This window comes from Saimiri boliviensis, chromosome X (assembly GCF_048565385.1).
Source record: "Saimiri boliviensis isolate mSaiBol1 chromosome X, mSaiBol1.pri, whole genome shotgun sequence".
NCBI classification, from domain to species: Eukaryota; Metazoa; Chordata; class Mammalia; order Primates; family Cebidae; genus Saimiri; species Saimiri boliviensis.
In genome coordinates, this window is record NC_133470.1 from 34,460,115 (window position 1) to 34,483,477 (window position 23,363).

A 23,363-nucleotide genomic window follows, 5' to 3' on the forward strand; every position below is an offset into this window, starting at 1 on the left:
GCTGTATGTAGAGACATTTGAGATGCTTTGGATATTAAAAGAAAGAGAGGATGGCAAAAGATACTGAATTAACCACACCAACGAAGAGTGGTAAGCAGACCATGCGAGTAGCAAGATTATATCTGCAGAGTTCATAAGTGACCCAGAGAACACTCACTGTGGAACACTGAGCTATCATCAGGCTCTATGGGACTTCAGGTTGTAGCATTTTACTTGCTGCAAATTATTTAATGGAATTATACTTCTTTATCATGAAAATCATTTGCATCTTGGTGCGGCCAGGAGTGTTTCATATATAGGAGTTGGTGCCAGTCTACCAAACAGTCCAGTAGAGACAGCTCTTTTTGTTTCTTATTGGACTTTCATACTAAAAAATAAAAGTTAAGTTGACTATTTTACTACAAATACCATTACTCTTAAAGATAGGTTTGGATGGTGCACAGATTTTAATTTTTTTATAATAAGGTCATATGAATCCAAATAATTCCTGGATGTGGGATGGGCTTGAGTGGGGGGATAATCATACAAAGAGTGTTCATTAGACACATTGAAAAGCAAAGTAAATTTACCTAATAGTAGCTCATCCAATGGAAAATAATTGCCTTAACTTCTCTTTGATATTTTAATCCCAATTCTGACAAAATGAAGCCCTCTTGGCAATTTAACAGTTCTTTGGCTTTTAGCTGAAAGAAAGTGCTGCTAATGCTTGAAACAAATACTAAGTCTTGTAGGACTGGAGTTAACTTGTTTTCCAAACAGATGAAAACATATCACAATTATGCTTCATTTAGGTTTTATTCTCTGCACTGTTTTATCTTCATTGTGTCATACTAATGTGGTAGATCAGGTCTCACTAACACAGGCCTCCATATCAACTGTTTCAGCACTGACTGAGTGGTGAAACTTAAATATTAGAAGCTGATAGAGCCAGTGCTCTTATGCAAAGGCTGGAAGGTAACAAAAGCCAACCAAGAGTTTTGCCCAGGCCTTTCCTGGGCCTTGAAGCATGGCAAGATAAAGAAGAAATTCTTAATAGGACCCTTTTAGGATTAAACAAGTTTTATTGGGGGTCTGAAGAAACTCCCCAGGCCTCCCCAAACAAGCTTTACTGGGGACTAAAGGAACTCCCCAAGCCTCCATGACTTAGCAGGAGACAAGATAAGAGTAATCACCCCAGCACATGGACCCATGTAGATTAAGTAAATTTACTGAGGCACCAGAGGAAGGTCTTCAGGACTCAGATCTTAGTTATAAATTAAAAGAAGTTAATCACTTATGTCATTAGATGAATGCACACTTACACCTAGACATATAGCTTAGAAGGTATATAAACTCTAAAAAACTTTGTAATTTTAAGTTGGTCTGAAGATAATTTCCAGGCTTTCTCTCTGTAACCAGTTACAGAAGTAAAAACTCCCTTCTCTCCCAGTTTATCTGCATCTTGTTATTGGGCCACGAGAATAAGCAGCCAGACCTTCAGTTTGGTCTTGGAACACTAATATCTGATATTCCCAAATGTATGTCAGCTTTGCCACTGTGAAGGAAAATTAAATGGGAGTCACATGTCCTCTTATGTTTTACATTTGTATTTTGCTCTGTTTAAGAATCATGCAAACACACTCCAGTTAAAAATAGACACAGAATCTAAATAGACATTTCTTCAAAAAAGACATACGAATAGCCAATAAGCACATGAAAAGATGATCAACATAACCAATTATTAGGAAAATGCAAATCAAAGTAACAATGAGATACTAACCCGCTAGGATGGCTATAATAATAATTTTAAAAAACAGGCTAGGCATGGTGGCCTATATCTGTAATCCCAGCACTTCAGGAGGCCAAGACAGGAGGATCACTTGAAACCAGGAGTTTAGGAACAACCTGGGCAACAAAGCAGGACCCTGTCTCTACAAGAAAATAAAACAAAAATTTAAAAAGCAGATAATAATGAATGTTGGTGAGGGGGTGGAGAAATGAGACCCTTATTATTTAAGCAAAGAGTACCCTATGATCCATCAATTTCACTCCTCAGTATATATCCAAGGAAAATGAACACAAATGCCCACACAAAAATCTGATACATGAATGTTCATAGGAGCATTATTCAAAATAGTCAAAAAGTGGAAACAACAAAAATGTCCATCAACTCACCAATGGATAAATAAAATGTGCAATGTCCATACAATAAAATATTACTCAGCAAAATAAATTAACTAAGTACGGATACATGCTACAACATATATGAACCTTGACAGCATGCTAAGTGAAGGAAGCCAATGACAAAAGATCACACATAACATGTTTTCATATATGTAAAATGTCCAGAATAGGCAATTCAATAGAGGTAGAAAGTAGATTAGTGCTTGCCTAAGGCTGGAAGACTGGAAAAAATGAGAGGTAGCTGCTGATAGCTACAAGGTTTCTTTCTGGGGTAATGAAAACATTGTAAAATTGATCATGGTAATGGCTGTACAACTGTGTGACTATACTACTATTGAATTGCACACTTTAAATGGGTGAATTGCATGTTATATAAACTATATCTCAGACGGGCGTGGTAGCTCGCGTCTATAATCCCAGCACTTTGGGAGGCTGAGGTGGGTGAATCATGAGGTCAGGAGTTCAAGACCAGCCTGGCCAAGAGGGTGAAACCCCATCTCTACTAAAAATGCAAAAAATTAGCCGGGCATGGTGTTAGGTGCCTGTAATCTCAGGTACTCAGGAGGCTAAGGCAGAAAATTGCTTGAATCCGGGAGATGGAGGTTGTAGTGAGCCAAGATCACGCCACTGCATTCCAGCCTGGGCGACAGAGCAAGACTCCATCTCAAAAAAAAATTACAAATTATATCTCAATAAAGCTGATATACACCCATATACATATGTGTGTGTGTGTGTGTGTGTGTGTGTGTGTGTGTGTGTGTGTGTATTATCCAAAGGAATTCATATGAGTGTTTGTGTTTTCCGGCAAATATAGGTATACCTATAAAGAAACAGACATGGTTCTCTTTATCTCCTGTAGGCCTCCTGGCAATGTTTTGCAACTCTCTTTTACAATAACCTGACATTCTCTGGACATCTCTGATAGATATATGGAAAAGCAAATCTGGTAGCAAGGAATGCTTAGGGAAAAAACATGCATGCTACTTGTGCCCCAAATTGTTCATCTCCTTGGAAACTTAGATGTGGATGAAATATATAAAGCAACTTATTCTGTGATTTAATTCAACAACTATATTGAAGTACCTTAGTTGGATTTGCACTGAGGCAGGACCTGTGGGAAAACAAAGACACATGAAACATAGAGAATACTGTGTAATGAGCTAACAGTGCATGAATAAATAGGTCTACTACTAATCTGAGAGATAAATGTAATACAAGCCATAGGTATACCTGAGATAAAGGAGGCTTTTAAGTAGAGCAGTAAAAAATAGGTTGCCTTCTGGCTAGATAGATAACAGCAAAGGGGCATAATTTTATTCAATGAATGTAAAGCACATGACATTGGAGCCAAACACATATTAAAGCAACTTCTCAGACAAATTGATTTCCAGTATATGTCAAAGGTTTTATTCAAACTTATAGCAAATGAAGGTAAAGAATCTTTCTAAAACAGGATTATTCTTAAATTTCTTGAAGTATAATATACATATATAATTAAATATGGTAATCTTAATTGTATAGTTTGATAAAGTTTTAAACCTGTGTAAACACAATTCACAATTCAGATTGCAGTAGGGAGCATTTCTACCACCCCAGGTTGCTCCCTTGTGCCGCTTCCCAATCAATACTACTTTCTCTCACCCAGGTAACCATTAACAAGTTTTGCCTTTTCTTGAACTTCATAAAAATTATATTACACTACATGTCCTCTTTTGTGCCTAGTCTTCTCTTGCTCTACCAAAAAAAATGTCTGTGAACATCATCCATGCTTTTGCATATAGCAGTAGTTCATTCCTTTCCATTGCTGTGTAGTATTCCATTTTATGACTATATCACAGTTTACTTGTCTATTTACCTGTTGTTGGACATTAGAGTTGCTTCCAGTGTTTGGCTATTAGAATTAGAGCATCTGTGATCCTTATTGTACAAAGCTTTTGGCAGACTGTGTACTAAGATCTTTTGGGTACATACTCAGGAGTAGAATTGCTGTGTCATTGGGTTTGCATAAGTTAGCATTTGGAAATACTGCCAAACAGTTTTCCAAAAAGTAGAAGTGTACATATTTACACTCCACCAAACAATGCATTAGAGTGCCTATAGAATATATTTTAAAAATAAGATAAGAGTATGGCTAGATACTAATGTTAGACTAGATAATAGAAGGTCTGGTTCTGGAATGCAAACCAAAAAATGAGTAGTTAATGTATTGTGAGCATAGACTTAATTTCCCAGACAGGTCTTGTGATGGCTAATTTTATGTGTCTATTTCACTGGGCTAAGGAATGCCCAAATAATTGGTAAAACTTTATTTCTTCATGTGTATGTGAGTTTTCTGGAAGAGATTAGCACTTGAATTGATAGACTGAGTAAGGAAGCTTGCTCTCACCAATGTGAGTGGGCATCAACAAATCCATCGAAGGCCTGAATAGAACAAAAAGGTGGAGGAAGAGTAAATTGCCTCCCTGTTTCAGCTGAGACATGCATCCATCATCTCTTGCCCATGGACATTAGTGACATTCCTGTTTGTGTCTGCATCACCACTCCCTCTTTACTCACCCCATTCCCTCTTGTTCTCAGTCCCTTGGATTCTGACTGAGTTATAACACCAGCTTTCCTGGTGCTCCAGCTTGCAAAGGGCAGGTCGTGAGACTTCTCAGCCTCTATAATTGTGTATGCCAATTCCTGTAATAAACCAATCTCTCTCTCTCTCTTTACCTATGTCTATGTCTACATCTATATCTATCACCTCGTGACTCTATTTCTCTGGAGAATCCTAATACAGAGCTGTAAATATCAACATCTGTCAGAAAAATGCTCAAACAATTTTTATCAGAAATGCAAAATACTTTCCAGGAGTGGTTGTTAATTACATCCTCAAAAAGTTCTGCTCAAAGACCTAAGTTCAATGCTAGATATGCCATTTAATAACTGTATGATCTTTGGTAAATTATTTAACTTCTTTGTGCCCTTGTTTCCTTAGCTGTAAGCTGGGAACAATAATATCCACCCCATAGGACTAGTCTAGGATTTTAATGTCTGGCACAGAGCAAGTGTTCAATTAGTTTCCTTTCTTTTCCCTTTCTTCCTTCCTTCTTTCAAGTTCAAGTGTAAATTGCTAAAGAGTAATGCCATTTTGAACTCTTAAAATTATTATAGGGCAACATTGAGAAGAGTGGGATGGTGGAGGATGGTTGGGGAAAAGAAAAGAAAAAACGTAGGAAGGCAAGTCATTATGTCCCCGTCATTAAAATAAAGTTCTCCCTCGGAGGTGGTTAAGTAGTGTGCAGAATAGAACACTTGATATTCTAAAAATTAAACTTCATTGTCTATATCAATATTAAGCACATTAGAAAATAGACTGATTCAGCTTTAATGATATATTACAAGTAGATTTGCATTGAATTGAAGATAGGTCCATGTGAATGTGTATCAAAATTAAAATCTCATTTGCATATATAATATCAGTTAGTGCAAATGTTCATTGCATGATAATGGCCTCTAGGAGAGGCCATTAGGTTGATTTGCATTCATTTAAATGTTCATGTGGGATGTTGATTTTGTCTGTGCAATTGCTAGAGTAAATACATTGTTCTATTAAAATATCTAAAAGACTGCACAGATGCTGTAACACACAAATGTGGCAATTGATGGATTGATTGGAAGGAAATCTCACATAAACAGCCACTCTTTCTTCAGTATGAGCAAAACAACTGAAACCGATCCCTCTACACAAACCCCTCTCAACCAGTGTTATTCTTGTGTCTTGGATTCACAAATGAATGGAGAGTCTTTTCTTCAATATGCAAAATAAATAAGTAAATTACATGATATGCTAGAAGGTGTGGTAGATTGCAAATATGGCCACAAATTCTTCTTATTCCTGTTTGCACATCTCTTTACCATGTTTCTTTGCAGCATGTCTTTTCTGTTCTTCTCACCAATAATTGGAATCTATTTTCTCAACTCATTAAATCTGAGCTCGCTATGTGACTTGCTTTGGTCAATAGGACTTTAGCAAATAAGACATAAGCACAAGCAGAAGTTTGAAAAGTGCAGGTTCACTGGGGCTTACTGTTTTACTGCTCTTGAAATGCTGAGATGACCATGTCAATGAATCCAAGGAAGCCTGCTGGAAGACGAGAAATCTACATAGAAGAAAACCGAGGTCCCAGCTGACAGCCTGCCAAACACTAGAAATGTGAATGAGGACATTCTGGATCATCTTGTCACCAGCTGACCTCCCAGCTGACCATCAATGCATGAACAAACCCAGAAAAGATGAGCTGAGTCAATCCGGTCTAGAAGAATTGCCCAGCCAACGCACAGTATCATTAGCTGAATAAAATGTTGTTTTAACTAACCCATTAAGTTTGTGATATTTTATTACTCAGCAATAGCTAACTGGTACTGAATGTTATAATTACTGCAGAGAAAAACAGCACAGAAGGAGGAAGTAGAAGTATATATGTGTATGCATGTGTGGAGGAGGGGCTATTGAAATTTTAAATAACTTTGCAGGAGAAGGCCCCATTGAGAAGATAACATTTGAACAAACATTTGAAGGAGATAAGCAAGTAATTCATGTAGTTATTTAAGAGAAAAACATGCTAGGCAAAAGGAATGGCAAGTGGAAATTTCCTGAGGCATAGCAGGTCTGGCTCTTTCTGAAGAAAAGCAAAGAAGTCATGGTGCTAGAGCACTATAAAAGATGAGGGCAGAAAGGTAACAAGGGGCCAAATATTCCAGGAATTTCCTGCATTATTAGGAAAGAGACCTCCAATATATGCGAGGTTGTACCCCTGTGGCTTACCATGTCTCATGTGAGAGTATGACAATTAATCAACACAGAAGTAAAAAACTGGGGACATGAGCTGACCCAAGCAGTTTCTCCCTCCTGGAACTGTGAAACTTGGGACACAGAGACCCAGAGATTGGGAGATGTTGGAGCTGAAGTCACCTTACTGGCTGTCATAGTCTGCTCAGGCTGCTGTAACAAAAGTACTATAAACTGGGTAGTTTATAAACAACAGAACTTTATTGTTCGCAGTTCTGGAGGCTGCAAAGTCAAGGTGCTGGCAAATTTGGTGTCTGGAAGCCAGACACTTTGGGAGGCTGAGACAGGTGGATTGCCTGAGCTCAGGAGTTCGAGACCAGCCTGGGCAAGATGGTGAAACCCCGTCTCTACCAAAACACAAATCATCTGGGCATGATGGCGGGCACCTCTAATCCCAGCTACTCAGGAGGCTGAGGCACGAGAATTGCTTGAACCTGGGAGGTGGAGGTTGCAGTGAGCCAAGATGGCGCCACTGTACCCCAGCCTGGACAACAAAGCGAAACTCTGTCTCAAAAAAAAAAAAAAAATGATGTCTGGTGAGGGCCTTTTTCCTCAGAGATTGTGCCTTCTAGTTATGTCCTCACGTGATGGAAGGGGCAAGGCAACTCTCTAGGGTATCTTTTGTAAGGTACTAATCCCATTCAAGAGGGCTTCACTCTCATAGCCTAATCACCTCCCAATTGCCCCACATTGGGGATTAAGTTTCAACATATGAATTTGGGAGGACACAAACATTCAGACCTTAGTACTGCCTGAACTCAGGGAGACATAGAATTCATACTTTGTTCTAGTTGCCAAATTTCAGGCGCTGGCTTGCTTCTTGTACTTGCAAAGGCTTGATAGTTGAACTTGTTTTTTGAGTCTCTGGAACATGCCTGAATCATTAAAATGAATTTGCTCCAACACTCAATCTTTTTTTCTTAAATAAAGCAAAGTTAATTTCTGTTGCTTGCAAATAAAAACACTTAACTAATATAATTATCTTGTGATTTCTCTCTAGTTCTTTAATATAGTCCTTTTCTTCTGAAATAGATTATTAGTTTCTTAGAGACAAGAATAATTCCTTCAGTTTATTTTACATCCTTCCTCTATGCAGTTATGCTTACAGGACAAGATAATAACAGCTAAGCATTCATTCAATGATTATAATGTGTCAAGCATCGTGCTAAGTACTTATGTAGATTATCTTATTTAAACTTCATGAGAATTCTATGAATAATTACTCTGATTTTTTACAGATGAGGAATCAGAAGCCAGAGATAGGACATGGCTAATAAATAGTGGAGTGGAGACTGAAGCCTGGACAATCTCACCTAAGCACCTGCATTCTTTTAGGACCCAGCACGCAATAGGTACTTAAAAATACTTGTGTATCGATACATTGAAAAGTACTAAGAATCCACAAAATCTCATTCTTGGGTGATCAACTGGCCTTTACCATCCAGGTGGTGTTGCCCAAGCATTTCTCCACTGCGGGTAAAAAGGTTTCATTCTAGGAGCGAACTATGGGTGCCAAGTTTGGTGGTATGATGACCAGATGCAGAAAAACATTCCTGTTCAGAATGTATTTCTTTCTACCAGCTGCTCTCCCATCATAGTGGCCTCCAGAGACCTACTGTTTCCACATTAAAACTTTGGCTTGTAGTAAGAATACTTCAGACAATGTGGAATTTTAAATAAGAATTTTATACCAAGGAAGAAAATATAAGAAGTATTGTTTGTAGAAAAACTCAGTTATTCCCAGCAATAAAGAAAAAGCATTAATCTATTATTTATTATTATTAATCTTTATTGTTGTTATTTTACAGATGGATCTCATGAGGTCACCCAAGGTAGAGTGTAGTGGCTTGATCATAGCTCATTACAGCCCTAAACTACTGAGCTCAAGCATCCTCCGGCCTCAGCCTCCTGATTAGCTGGGACTACAGGCACACGCTAACATGCCCAGCCTACATATATCTTTGATGTTTCTTCTAGCAGCCCTAAAAGATAAAGTAAGTATCATCACGCTCACTTAACTGATTAGAAAACTTAGGCTCAGAAATTTAAGTGCTTTGTCCCAATCTAATAACACCCAACCCTAAAGGTGGTAGAATCAGTAAGCTGAAAATGCAAAATGCCTAACCCTTAGACCCAGACACTCCAGCCACCACTTATTTGTCCACTTCTGACTTCACAAGACATTCTCTCTCCCTATTTCATTTGCCATTTAATTATGTGCTGCCACATGACACTGGTGTGCTGCTCCATAATTATGATCATGTTATTTTAGTGCCATGCAGCTTCAGTGTAATTTTACTTGTGAGACCTTTTTTTTAATATATGGGTACCTATAAGAATGAAATATTTCCATAATAAAACAGATTTATAGTCAGCTTGAAATGGTTTAATGCCGAGATGTTGTAGAGCTATCTACCAATAAAGAAATGGTTGCATTGAATCAGATAATGATTATATGGGCCTTTCAAGTTAAAAAAAAAAAAAAAGCAACACTTCAGAGAGAATTTATACAATGTGCAAATATAGGTAATATGTAAGCAAATCTTCATTATATCATATTCATTATTTGTTCCCTTAAGCATAACTGTTTTGCTTGTCCATATAGAATAGAAACAGGGCTTGCTTTCTAAAAGCTAATATTTGGGGATTGAGCTCACACACAAAGACACACACACAATTGTGGGGAAGGGGCTTATCTCTTTTATTTACTGTACTATTCCTAATCCCTAGAACAATGGCTTGGTGCACAGTAGGCAAATACGCACTCAAATATTTCCTTAGTGCCTACCACATGCCAGATAGTGTTCTAGGCATTGGGGACTGAGTAAAACAGAATTCATGCTTTCACAGAGTTTATACTCTATAAGTGGGAGACAGAAAATAAAGACATAAATCAATACAGTATTTAGTACGTCAGATAGTGATAAGGACATTTGGAAAAATTAAGCAGGAATAAGGAATAAGGTGGGAGAGTTGCTATTCAAAATAAAGTAGTAAATGAAAACCTCAGTAATATATGACTTTTGAAGGAGGCGATCAGGAAACATTTCACCAGAAGATGACAATTGAACTGAGTTTTGAAAAACAACTAGGAGTTTTCCAGGAAGACAAGAAGGGAGAAATATATAGAAGATGAATTATTTACTTTGAATTCTAATTTGCGTCTCTTTTCCCTTGTAATGGCATCATTTCTTAGGCAGATGGAGCGTAACTTTGCTCCAGAGTTAAGAGTTCTCTTTCCTGAAAGCTTCAGGGATAATTCTGATTGGTTCTGCTTGGATCATGTGTTTATCTCTGAAACAATTACCATAGCAAGGCAGGTAGTGTATTCTGATTGTCTGGCCTTGATCATGTGCCCAATCCTGGGCTTTTGTTTTTGTGTATGTGGAGGGGGCTTCAGAGCCCCTACTCTGTAATCTTCCCTGGAAAATCATCAGTTAGGGGAGGCAAAGACAGTAACTCTTCTGTTTTTAAACTATCAGGGTTTGCAAGTTCCTTCAGTAGAAAAGAAGTACAGAAGTATTGAGATTGGAAGGAGCACTTAGCACAGGACCACAGGATGACTGACTCCTCAGCACAGCTTAGCATCGCAGTGCCAAAGTATGTGCTTCACAAAGATTTATTGTACAAATAGAGAGGACCATCATAAACCACATGCTGACTGAATGACTCAAACATTGTCTAACCACTGATTTTGAGGGGACCCCTTGGGACTATACCATGGATCCAAGTTCATCTCACCTGAGGAGCAGATGGAACCAGACCCTAGGTGCTCTGCCATGAATCTCCCTCAGGTCATCCGGGTATCCCAGAGATCTTACCTCATAGGAGCTGCTTTAGAAGCAATTGCAGGAAGAGGCATTGATGCAATGTTGTCATTAAGCAAAAAGCCAGGACTGCAGACACAGCCCGGCCAGCAGACAAGCCTGCAGCTGGGCCTGAGGCTCTCACAGGATGCAAGGAAAGCACAGGATTCATATGGGGGACAACTAACCGGAAAACACAACCTCCATCAAGCTTCGCTCCACAGCTTTTCTCAGGGATCCTTTCTGTCTCTCCTCTACACTACCAAACTGAAGTTCTTTTCTAAGAAGTAGGCACATATTATTCAGTCATAAGAAAGAATGAAGTTCTGATGCATACTACAACATGGATGACCTTGAAAACATTATGCTCAGTGAAAGAAGCCACACACAAAGGCCCACATATTTTATAATCCCATTTGTACAAAATATCTAGACTAGGCAAAAAAAAAAAAAAAAAAAAAAAAAAAAAAAAGAGTTGAGTATTGTGTAAGGAAAGTTTGAGATTCCTATTGCCATTCAGATGAGAATGTTGACCAGGTTGCTGGATAAGTGTCTGGACATTAGGAGAAATAGCCGGTCCAGAGACATAAAGTTAGGAGCCCTAGCAAATAATTGGAATTTCAAAGCATGAGACTCGATTAGACTACATGGACCTGAAAAATCTTTGATAAGTAATAAATAAATATATACAATGTCTTCTGCTGTAACACATTTTCTATAACAAATGGCATATATGTAATTGGAAATCGGGGAACAATGCCAATACAATGTGGAAGTTGGGTCGAAGTAAAATTGTAACCTTCAGCATGAAAGGAAAAAGCCTTCAACTTGGCAGCTGCGCAGTCAAAATCCTTTTAGCTTTATGGGGTTTTTAAAATTAAAAGTGGGGTTCTATACCCAGGACTTCCTCCCCAAGGAGTAGACCCTCAGCCTTGCATTCCTGCCTCAGACAGATTGATTGTACCTCTTCCTGCACCCACCTTAATAACAGCCTTGCTGTCTTAGACTTCCACTTCCATCTGCATTGTCTCAGCTCTCTCAAGCAGAATTTCCTCTCTATTAGTTTCTTGTATGTGTTATCTCTACTGAGGTGGCCTCTAGCGATAACAAACTGTGCGTCTGGGGTTTGCAGAAGTCATCACCTGATATGTTATCTTTTAAAAATTCTGTTAATGTTCTGCTTGTGAACGTGCTTAAGTTTTGAGTGATCTGCTCTAACTCTATTTTTTCTATAAGCCACGTTAGTTTTAGTGTGTGCTTTTGCAAAATGAGAGTTTTTCAGGGTTGGGTATATCATTTTATGTCAAAAATGCTTGTATACATATAATTGACATGCTAATTTTGTTCACATCTTTCCTGGCAGGAACTGAAAGTTATTTATATTTATGTCTCTCTCTCAAAACACACACACACACACACACACACACACACACACACACCCCAGGAGTGGGCACATGACCCAGGCCAGCCAATCAGAATATACTACCTACCTGGCCATGGTAATTGTTTCAGGGATGGACACATGATCTAAGCAGAACCAAGAATTATTCCTGGAGCTATCAGGAAAGAGAACTCTTCTAACTCTGGAACAACATTGCACACAATCTGCCTTAAAAATGATGCCATTACAAGGGAAAGGAGATGCAAATTAAAATTCAAAGTAAATTGCTCATCTTGTATATATTTCTCCCTTCATGTCTTCCTGGAAAATTTCTAGTTGTTTTTCAAGACTCAGTTCAATTGCCATCTTCTGGTTAAATGTTTCCTGACTGCGTCCTACCTCCTCCATGAAGTGCTCTGAGCTTCCTTCTTATTCCCACAGCACCTTGTACACATTTCTCTTACAGTGTTGTTGTGTAATTTTATTTTATTAACTGATCTTCCCCTTCCCCCATCCCTTGGTCTGTGCCATTCTTGATGGTAATGACATTGCCTTATTCATTCTTACTCATTTCTATAAACCCAGGACCTAACACAATGTCTAGTACGCATTAGGTGCACAGTAAATGTGAGTTGAATGAATTAATGAAGACATGGTTCTGGTAATATATGGTTGATTGCTTTGCATGAGAAGACACATTGTCTTAGATGCACGCACATCCACATCCACACACACAAACACAAACTCTGTGGGGAATGTAAGATTTTTAATAGGAAAGAATTTTCTTAAGCTTAAACAACAAACAAGGGGTGTTGGGGGGAAGTAGGGATGACAGTTCCTGCAAGGTAGGGTCCCAGGAAAGGCACTTCATTAAAATTAAACTTGAAAATAAGGCATCAGGAGAGAATGCAGAGTAGCGGGAACATTAGAAAAAGAGAACAAATGAAATTGGAAATGAAAGGGTGCCTTATAAAATTAGAAAATAGAGGTAGAGAAACTGAAGGCTGGTATTATTCAGGGGAGTAGGTATAGACAAGGAAGAAAAGTAAAGGAAAATAAATGGGAAAAGATAGAAAGTAGAGGTGGGAGCTGGAGACAGGGGGAGGAAGGTCCTGGATAGTAGACTTCTGAGCTTTCGATCAAGCTTTATTTTCCACTATGTGTCAGGCCATGTGCTGTGTTATTAGTACATTGAAATGAATAACTTATAGTCCCTATGCATCCAATTGTGGGGGAATCTCAGTTAATAATGATGTAAGAAAGCAATGCGATGTTAAGAAGGAGGGCATGTTAGGGGATATTGCCCACTCTTTGAAATTGGATTCTCATGCTTTGCCAGAGTTACAGGAAGTATGAGAGCTGTCCTCAAGTTGAGAAAAATGGCCCACCCCCTCCCTATTCTTGTATCTTTCTTTCTGAACTCTATAATCCCTCACCCTTGCCAAAGCTAAAGGAACTCTTTTTCTATATTTTCTTCCTCCCAGTTTTGATATAGTGGAAGCAGGAGTGTAGGCTCATCACACCTCCCCTTCCTCCTAGCAGAACAAGATGACCTTTACCAGAACATGCCAGGTCCTGGGGCAGAGTTCCCAAACCGTGTTTGCTGGAGCTATTACCTCTTTTAAGTCCTGGCACCCCATGACACCTTGACTGTCCCAACAAAGCACTGCCACCAAACCCAGTTAGGGTGAAGCCTTGGCTTTTCTTACTCCATGTCAGATTAGGAAGGTGTCCCTTGGCACCAGGGTCCCATCATTCCCCACAGCATTTTTCCAAGACCCAGGGGGGGATATGAGAAAGGAGAGACTTACAGCCTTCTCCACAAGGATGGGGACTCCTAGGAGATAGAAGTAACTTGTGCCTTGGCTGTGGTAAGAAGTAGGGGTACTCCTGGTATAGGTACAAACTGTGGGAGGTTTGGGCATCGCCATATCCACCTTGCAGGTGGATGTATCAGATGGGCAACCAGGTGTGTTGGGGGTGGGGGGAGGCAGTGACAGTTCCTGCAAGATAGGGTCAGAGGAAAGGAAAGACCTATGGAAAAGGATACACCTGGGATGTTGAGGAGCCAGCGGCACCTGTCTCTGGGCTAAGAGCCTTCCGGAGCAACCGCAAGGTGGAGACTAAGGATGGCGGGGGTGGGGTCTTTGCAGACCGATTGTAAGTCCTGGGGCTGGTTGTGCATCCTGAAGCCCGTTTGGCACAGCCTGCAGGAGGGACTTTGCAAAGCCGCGTCCAGGTAGTATATGAAAGGTGTGTTGAGCTCAGATGGTCAGCCCGGGGTCAGGGGATCCGGGGGTGGCGAGGAGCTGAGGAGAGGGAGATCCACGAAGGAGGCTCTCACCCCTCGGCAGCGGGCAGCTGCCTTGAGGGGCGGGCTATGCCTGGCGCGACTCTGGCGCCGCCGCCTGGGGGCAGCCGACTGTGAGCCCCGTTAATAGGGGCTCCTGGAGACCGCCTCTCAGGAGGCACTAGGTCCTAGTGCTTGCTAGCGGTGGGGAGGGAGAGGGGCGCACAGCGCCGAGAGGCGGACGCCAAGCGCTTGAGTCACTGCTCCCCTGGGTTAGGAGCGGGACTTCGCCTCCCGCCTGGGGTCTGCATTTCAGCTTCAGCTTCAGCGACTCATCCCAGCAGGCTGACCCTCCTGAGGCTGGACCAGCTGCCTCTCTGTCTAGGTGAGGGCCAGACAAGTTTCTCTTGTCTTTTGATGCTTACTGTTTGGGTGACTGGAGGGGAGGGGGTCTTCCAGTCTGTGTCGGTCTGCCTTTGCTTCCTCCCTCTGGTTCTCTCCATTGGAGACAGAAACTTATATTTAAAAAACGCAACAGAGAATATAAAATCTATGCTCAGACCCCAGATAAACAAAACTCTGGGGCCATATTCTTAATTTCCCGGGTACCTTCACATATCCGGATGCGGCGTTTATGGAGGAATGTTTTATTTGTTTCGTGTATTTCCCTCCACCCCCCACTTTCCTCCGGTGTAATTCTTAGAGGTGGGGACAGGAGAGCTAGAGGGCTGAGCTGGGATCCTTTGCCAGAGTGGCTTCTTCATTCTCTGCGAGGTGGCAGATGCCTTATTGTAGCTAGAGTTGGGATCTTGAAACAACCCTCTTCAGCCCAGGACATGGCCAGTGCTCAAGGTAACTGCAGCTGTTGCATATCTATCTCCTTATCATTGACTGAATCAAAATGTTCCGAGGGCACAATTAATGTGAATGCCACAATGTTGAAAAATTCATTGAAAGACACTATTGAACATTTTGTTTTTAACGTATCGTATTCCAAGAAAATTTTAGAAGACTATTGCTGGCTTTATTTTCTCTATCTTCAGATATGCTCAAAAGCCTATTATTCCCTTACAAGACAACCAGTGGGGACCTATTCTGTTTCTTATAAGGATTTAACAATGCAAAGCTACGTGTTAGTTTCTCCTCTAAGGTTAGGATTCCCTCTATTAACTGCTTTTTAAAAAATCATTGTGGTGGCAAGGGTTGGGGATGTTTCTCCTTTCTCTACCATTAAGGGCAAAATGTTTCTGTGACTGTTAAATACATACTAATTATTGGCATTTTTGCTTAAAAGGAGCAAAGGAAAGTATCTCCTGGAATGCATGAATTCGTGGCTCATATTGATAACTGATTGCTTTACCATCAGATTGTTTGGTTTGATGCAGTGTTAACAGGTGGTCTTAATTCACAACACAGAAGTATTCTATTCTAGAAAACAATCCTGCTGATATGGGAGGAAAGCACCCTCCCACCCACGGACAGGCACACACAAAACTATGTTTTTATCTTGCTTTGTGGGAGTGAAAAATGGATGGGGGAATCTTTTCTGGCAGTTGATTAGTCCCCGATATTTCTTGAATTGTATTTTGTTTTATAGCCTATAATTATAGAAAAGACCCCTCTTTGAAATTAAGTTAATCAAACCTTACATGTTTAGTCAGATCACAGGAATAAATTTTTAGAGATGAGTGGAAGCTTCCATGATCCTCTTCCAATGTCCTCCCCAGGGAGGCCTCCAAAATTAGTTAAGCTTCCCACTCTCTGATAACATAACTCCTCTCTCTATATACCTCTATCTTAGCTCTTACCACCTTGTGATTCTTAGATTACATGTCCATTTTGCTTAGAGTAATAAAATTTATTTGAAAGCAAGGGTAATGCCTTATTAATATTTGTATCCCTGGAGCCTAGTGAAGTAAGGTCTGTTGAAAAAAATGGATGAATAAAAGAATTTGGCAGTCCAGATTTGGTTTACCATTCCTTGAAATCCACCTGGGCATTCTTTCTCTTCACTCCTAAAAGATAAGTCTTTTAATTCAATGGTACTCAAAGTACAGATTCTCAGAATACACTGTGTTCCAAATAAATGAGAGTTTTCCATATTTGAAAAAAAAATCTATATATGGTTGTGAACTTTAATTTTGTAATTTTTTTTTTTTCTGAAAGTAGCATAAAAGCCAACTAAACATGGCTAGTAAAAATACAGAAGTTCAGCTGGGCATGGTAGCATATGCCTGTGGTCCCAGCTATGCAGGAGGCTTACGTGGGAGGATCCCTTGAGCCCAGGATTTTAAAGTTGCAATGAGCTATGATTGCACCACTGCATTCTAGCCTGGGTGACAGAGTGAGACCCTGTCTCTAAAAAAAAAAGTAAAAATAAAAATAAAAAAAATAGAGAAGTCAGACCGCTGCTGATAACTGGAGTTGATTCAGTGACCCAACAATATCAGGGTTCTGAGTCAGTGCCTTACCCTCATGGCTTCAAGATGGTTCTAAGGGTTCAAGACATTAGGTCCTAATCCCATGTTCAATGACGGGAAACAGGGTGGAAAAAGTCAGAGTATTTTTCCTCAAGCAACTTTCTTATCAGATAAAAAATATCTTTCCCCAAATTTATCTAACAGAATCCTACTTTTATCTCATTGGCAATATCTGGGGCACATAGCTATCCTTAGCGGCAAAAGAGACTAGGAAAGTATCTGCTTTTTCAGCTTCCATAGTGGAAAGGCAACTAGGGAGAGGCAGGTAGGTGATATATTTGGGGAGCTGACCAGAAAGTCTACTAGACTGTCAAGAAAAGAAATCTATTCGGGCCAAGTAAAATACTAAATATTTATCAATGTAGCAAAAGCAGTTATTTAGAGCAGAGTTCCCCTCTCCATACAGGTGTATGGTATTTTAAAGGTGCCAAATAATCACTTCTATGGAATGTGCTAACTTTTAGAGACTGCACCGTGTGTGTGTGTGTGTGTGTGTGTGTGTAATCTCATAGGGTTTCTATTAAGTATGAATCAAACCCTCGAGTTCCTGGAAAGGAGTAAAGTAGTTGCCTTTGAGTGGAGTGTTGAGTTTGGGAACTTCAAAACTTCACAGGGACATGGGAAAGGGTTTAGTAAGGAAAAAAACTGATTAGTGGTTTGCTGCCAATGCCTTGGAAGGCTGGTTTACAGGATCTGAGTGTCTTTAACTTGGATCCTAGGACCCTTGAGGGAACCTTAACAAGAGGGAAACGAAGAACCTAGGGAGAGGTAGTAGCACTGATAACTTGGGTCAACAGATTTTCTTTGGGTACTCTCTCCATACCTGAACTGGGATAGATGTACTACCACACACATATACACACAAAGTTCAAAATGGTCCCTACCATACAAACTAAAACTTAAAAAGTTGATGCATGAAAAGAGTGTATATTACTGCCGGCTTAGATTTAACTTTCTCTTTTTCAGTAGAACGTTCTCTCAAACACTTACAGAAGGTAGATTTTGGACCTTATGGTAGGAGATCAGATAAGCAAGTATCAAGAGATTGAAATTTAAGAATTACAATTGTCTTAAATTTCTCATCAATGAAAACGATGGAGTAGATCAAGCTTGTCCAACATGCAGTTTGAGGGCCACGTGCAGCCCAGGAGGGCTTTGAATGCAGACCAACACAAATTTGTAAACTTAAAACATTATGAGGTTTTTTTTTTTTTTTGCTCATCAGATCATTAGTGTTAGTGTATTTTATGTGTGGCCCAAGGCAATTCTTCTTCCCATGTGTTCCAGGGAAGACAAAAGATTGGACATCCCTAGATTAGATTATCAGTGGTATTCAAACTTTATTGCACATTTAAAAATCGCCTGGGGAGGTTTCTTTTTCTTTTCTTTTTTTTTTTTTTTTTTTTAACTGAGACAGAGTCTCACTCTTATTACTCAGGCTGGAGTGCAATGGTGCAGTCTCGGCTCACTGAAACCTCTGCCTCCTGGGTTCAAGCAATTCTCCTGCTCCAGTCTCCTGTAGCTAGGATTACAGGCATGCAAAACCATGCCTGGATAATTTTTGTATTTTTAGAAGAGACAGGGTTTCGCCATGTTGGCCAGGCTGGTCTTGAACTCCCAACCTCAGGTGATCCACCTATCTCAGCCTTCCAAAGTGCTGGGATTACAGGCGTGAGTCACCATGCCCAGCTGGAGAGGCTTTTAAAATCAGGATTTGTGAGCTGATCCTCAGAACACTTAAATTGGAACCTCTGGGAATGGAAGCCAGGTTATCAATATTTTAACAACTCCCTAGGTGACTCCCATATGTGCCTGAGTTTGGAAACTGTATTAGTTTGGTAGGGCTGCCATTCACAGGACCACAGACTGGATGATTTAAGCAACAGAAATGTATCTTCTCACACTTCTGGAGGCTGGAAGTCTGAGATCAAGGGTTGGTTGATCCTGAGGCCTCTCTCCTTCACCTACACCTGGCCATCTTCTCCCTGTATCGTTACTATGGTCTTTTCTCTGTGTATGTCTGTGTCCTAATCTCCTCTTCTTATGAAGATGCTGGTCATATTGTGTCAGAGCCCAGTCTAAAGACCTGACTTTAACTTGATTACCTCTTCAAAAGCATTATCTCCAAATAGTTATGTTTAGAACCCCTGAAGGCTAGGACTTCAACATGTGAATTTGGGGGAAACACAATTCAGCCCATGAAAGAAACCACTGGACAAATATGACATTTCTCAAACTTTAATGTGAGTACAAGTCACCTGGAGACCTTATTAAACTTCAGATTCTAATCCGGTAAGTCTAGGTGGGGTCTGAGATTCTGCAGTTCTAACAAGCCCCAAGTGATTTCAATGTTACTGGTTTACAGATCATACTTGAAGTAGCATGGTTCTGTCTAGATGGGTGGTTCTTAAACTTTAATGGACATCAGAATCATTTGGAGAAATTATTAAAAGCAGATTGCTGTGGTCCAGCCCCAGAATTTCTGATTCCATAGATGTTGGGGTAGAGCCCAAATTTGCCTTTCTAACAAGTTCCTAGGTGATGCTGATGCTGCCAGTCTAGGGATGATACTTTGCAAACCATGTATTTCTGACATTTTGAGACTTTATGGTATTGAATGAGTCAAGGTCATTACATACATCATTGTATGTAAAATTTGTATGTGATGTTTGTGATTCTGATTGCTGATAGCATTACATTTTTCTTTTTTCTTCTTTCTTTCTTTGTTTTTTTTTTTTTTTTTTTTTTTTTTTTGAGACAGAGTCTCACTTTGTCACCCAGGATAGAGTGCAGTGGTGCAATCTCAGCTAACTGCAACCTCTGCCTCCCAGGTTCAAGTGATTTTCCTGCCTCAGCCTCCCAAGTAGCTGGATCACAGGCGTGCACCACCACACCTGACTAATTTTTTTTTTTTTTTGTATGTTTAGTAGAGATGACGTTTCACCATGTTAACCAGGCTAGTCTCAAACTCCTGACCTCAAGTGATTCACCTGCTTCAGCATCCCAAAGGGCTGGGATTACAAGCATGAGCCACTGTGCCTGACCAGCATTACATTTTTCTTTTTGTCAAGTATAATTACTTTTTCTGTTAATATGACAAAGGATGAGAAAGTTGGAGAAAATTCTGTATTGGGATTTCTTTTAATCTCATACAAATAGAAGTGAATAAATACAGAGGCTACACATCAGCCCATTAGTCTCTATTCATTCTTGTTCTCCAATCACAGAGCTATTTTGCAGCTGGCTCTTCTAGCAGCTCAATGATGATTTTATGAGATTGGTTACATACTTCTCATATGGAATTTTTAAAAGGATTAACCATTCTAGAGATTTCAAGGGGCATTGCAAATTTCCCCCCAAAAGCACTAATTTTAAATTATTTCTAATTTAATCACACAGTTGTTTCTACATAAGATGAACAGTGAGCTACATCAAACAGTATCGCTCCCCAAAATTATTGGAGATGACAAAAATATTTTACATGATTTCTTAGAATTAAATCAGTACAATTTACATACTGTTACTGTTATCAGAAAATTATATATATATATAAATGTGCCATAATACAGGTGCCATATATACACACACATACATATATGCATATGTTTTGTATATACACAGGTTATGATTTTCTATTTGCCTAATTTAAAGCATTTTATGATATTTTAAATTGTTCTTAAAGCTCTATATTATATCTCCATGTGAAACAGTGAAAATGTTTCCATTTTAAACTTAAAAATGTATTCAACTTGTAAGCCAATAAATATTTTAAACAAATATATGATCAGGTTTCTAGCTGCTCCATTTATTCTGGGGCTATTATCTGAAGAATGGGTCTTGCTAAAGTATTTCCTTTACTTAAAACTTTTCCAAAGTTATGCCAGATGTATAGGGCCTCTATTCAGAATAGATTTACTATGTCATAATTGTTTTGAGTTCACCCACATAGTTTTCCCACATATTCCACATTCTTGGTGAATTTTGCCAGTAATGCACGTCCCAGGCTGTCAATGGGAAGAGGTTACCTGTCATGTTTCTAGCCTGAGCTTCTTACCACCAGATAACAGCAGCCCAATTGTGGAGATGGATACAACAGGCCCAATGCCATTAGAGATCTGAATTATATACTGTTTCTCTTGACTTCATACTCAGCAATAAACCTTAGGATGCCACACGTTCATTGCCTTCAGGGTGAGAATAACCTGGTCAGAGTGTCTGGTCTCCCTGACAGTTACATTTCCCATTGTAAATTACTAAATCACCATTCTGGCCTTAAACACTTATGAGTGTTATGGGTGTGAGTCAGCACCCAGCACCCTCAAACCTAATAAATGCAAGGACACTGATAAAGATCAGTTATCTGGGGGTTGGCTCAAAGCTAGGCCCTGATGCTGATGACTCATTGAAGTAAATTAATACCAGCTAGCATTTATTAAGTATTTTCTGCAAAGCAGATACTGTGCAATTTTATTTATATTATCTTATTTTCCCCTACAATAACTTTGTAAGATATTCATGTTAATTTCCATTTTACAAATAAGGAGACCGATATATGTATATTAAAAACCTGCCGTAAATCTAATGGCTACTGTGGCAGAGACTTTTAGTTGCCATGCAATATCTACTCCCACCTTCTCCCTTAGTGACAGAATATCAGTCCTGTTACTGGTAGTGATGTATCCAGCACATAGTTTCTATTTCCTGACATCTCTTGTATCAAGGTGTGAATGTATGACTGAGTTCCACCAGTGAGAGGTAATTGTGTTGTGTGGTACTTCTAGGAAGCCTGCTTAAAGGAAGTTGACTTGGCTGGGAGGAGGGCCCTTTTATCCCTCCCCTCTGCTTCCTCCTGCTGCTAGTCTGTAATTCAGGCATGATACCTGGAGCCATCTTGGACCATGGAGTGATTGACTGGATGTAAGCTAACATTGAAGATGTTGGAACAGAAAGGTAGAAGAAATCTGGGCCTGCGGTGGCACCATGGTGCTACTGTGCCAGCTCTACTCAAGAGATCTTTGTCTGCTACTGAAACCAATTGGCATTCTGTCAGCAGAGATGAAAGGTAGAGATGGCTATTGGTAGGCAGTGGACAGTGTTTTCACGCTATGTGCCAAGCGGCTAATATTTAATCTGTGATAGATACATGTGTTTGAGTTTCATCTCTGCCACTTACTAGCTGTCTATTGGACATCTCTTGTGCCTCACTGCACATCCTTATAGCCTACCATTTAGTTAAGACATTAGTCCATTAACCAACTTTATGTGGATAAAACCAGAGAGTGCCTTGCCTTAGCCTCATAGTGAATATCTCACTTCTCACCCCAGGACTTCTTTGATGTTTCAACATGGAGGCCTGTTGGAACACCCTGGTACCCATACATATGTGTTATGGAATGTGAGGGAGTTAAAAGCCCAAGAGCCAACCCTTGACTAATGTGAGACGGAAGCGTAAGATAAATAGTCCCTCTTTCTATCCTTGGCCAAATAATTCTCAATTGCATTTTAATAGTGTTTGTTTCCAAGGGATTCTCAGACAGTCTAAACAGAATTAAGCTGTAGTTGTCTACAGTGTGACCAACTCAAAAATACTTTTCTCACTTCTTGGTTTTGCATTGGCTTTCTCTGTTGTTTTCCTTTTCCAGAATTTCGTACTTCTATTCCCTAGAATCACTTCCCCAAACAAACTTCCTACATGGAAACCCTTGTCTCAGCCTCTGTATAACCTTTTGTGTAACCTTGAAGTAAGCTATGCTGACAACATTTTAGCACTTTCTTAACCTTTATGTTCCTTCTATGATGAAACAACATGTTATCTTTGGCATACAAAGATGAAAATATATCATGAGATCTGAGAATTCCAACTATTGTATGAATGTGGATCATAGGAACTTATACTTTGTTGATAGGAGTACAAATTGGTACCATTCTGGAAAAGAAAATTTAGTACTATCTTGTGAAGTTGAACATTTTGCATAACCTATGACCTAGCAACTATATTTCTAGGTATATCACCTAGAACACATTCTCCTTCATGTGAACCAGAAACTCTCTCCTTAGGAATGGCCATAGCAACATGGTTCATAATACAAAAATTCTGAAATAATCTAACTGTCCATTGATGGAAACATGATAAATTTGTATTTATTATTTCAACAGAGTAAAAATGAATTAACCATTGTTCTATGCAAGAACACAGATGTATATTATAAACAAACTATTGAGTAAAAAACTAAATCACCAAAAAACTTCATGTGGATGGGTGTCATTTTTATAAAGCTCAAAAAAAAAAAAAACAAACAATACTACATAACACATTCTTAGGAATCACACACACATGGTAGATCCTAAAGCAAGGTAAACCCAAAATTCAGAATAGTACTGGGGAGACAGGGAAGCAATAAGGTAGGAA

At 39.5% G+C, this 23,363-nt stretch overlaps 1 protein-coding gene across 5 annotated transcripts in view; it reads left to right on the forward strand.

The window, feature by feature from the left end:
• The first annotated feature begins 14,663 nt into the window (after nt 1-14,663).
• Nucleotides 14,664-23,363, forward strand: part of SYTL5 (synaptotagmin like 5) — a 221,133-nt gene continuing 212,433 nt past the window's right edge. For 4 of the 5 annotated variants that reach the window (XM_039475397.2, XM_074391440.1, XM_074391444.1 and 1 more), the window contains exon 1: nt 14,664-14,859. The gene's annotated coding sequence lies outside the window, so the exon portion shown is untranslated. Of the gene's footprint in view, nt 14,860-14,890; nt 15,327-23,363 lie in introns of those variants that run through there. The other variant, XM_074391442.1, reaches the window with a different exon arrangement.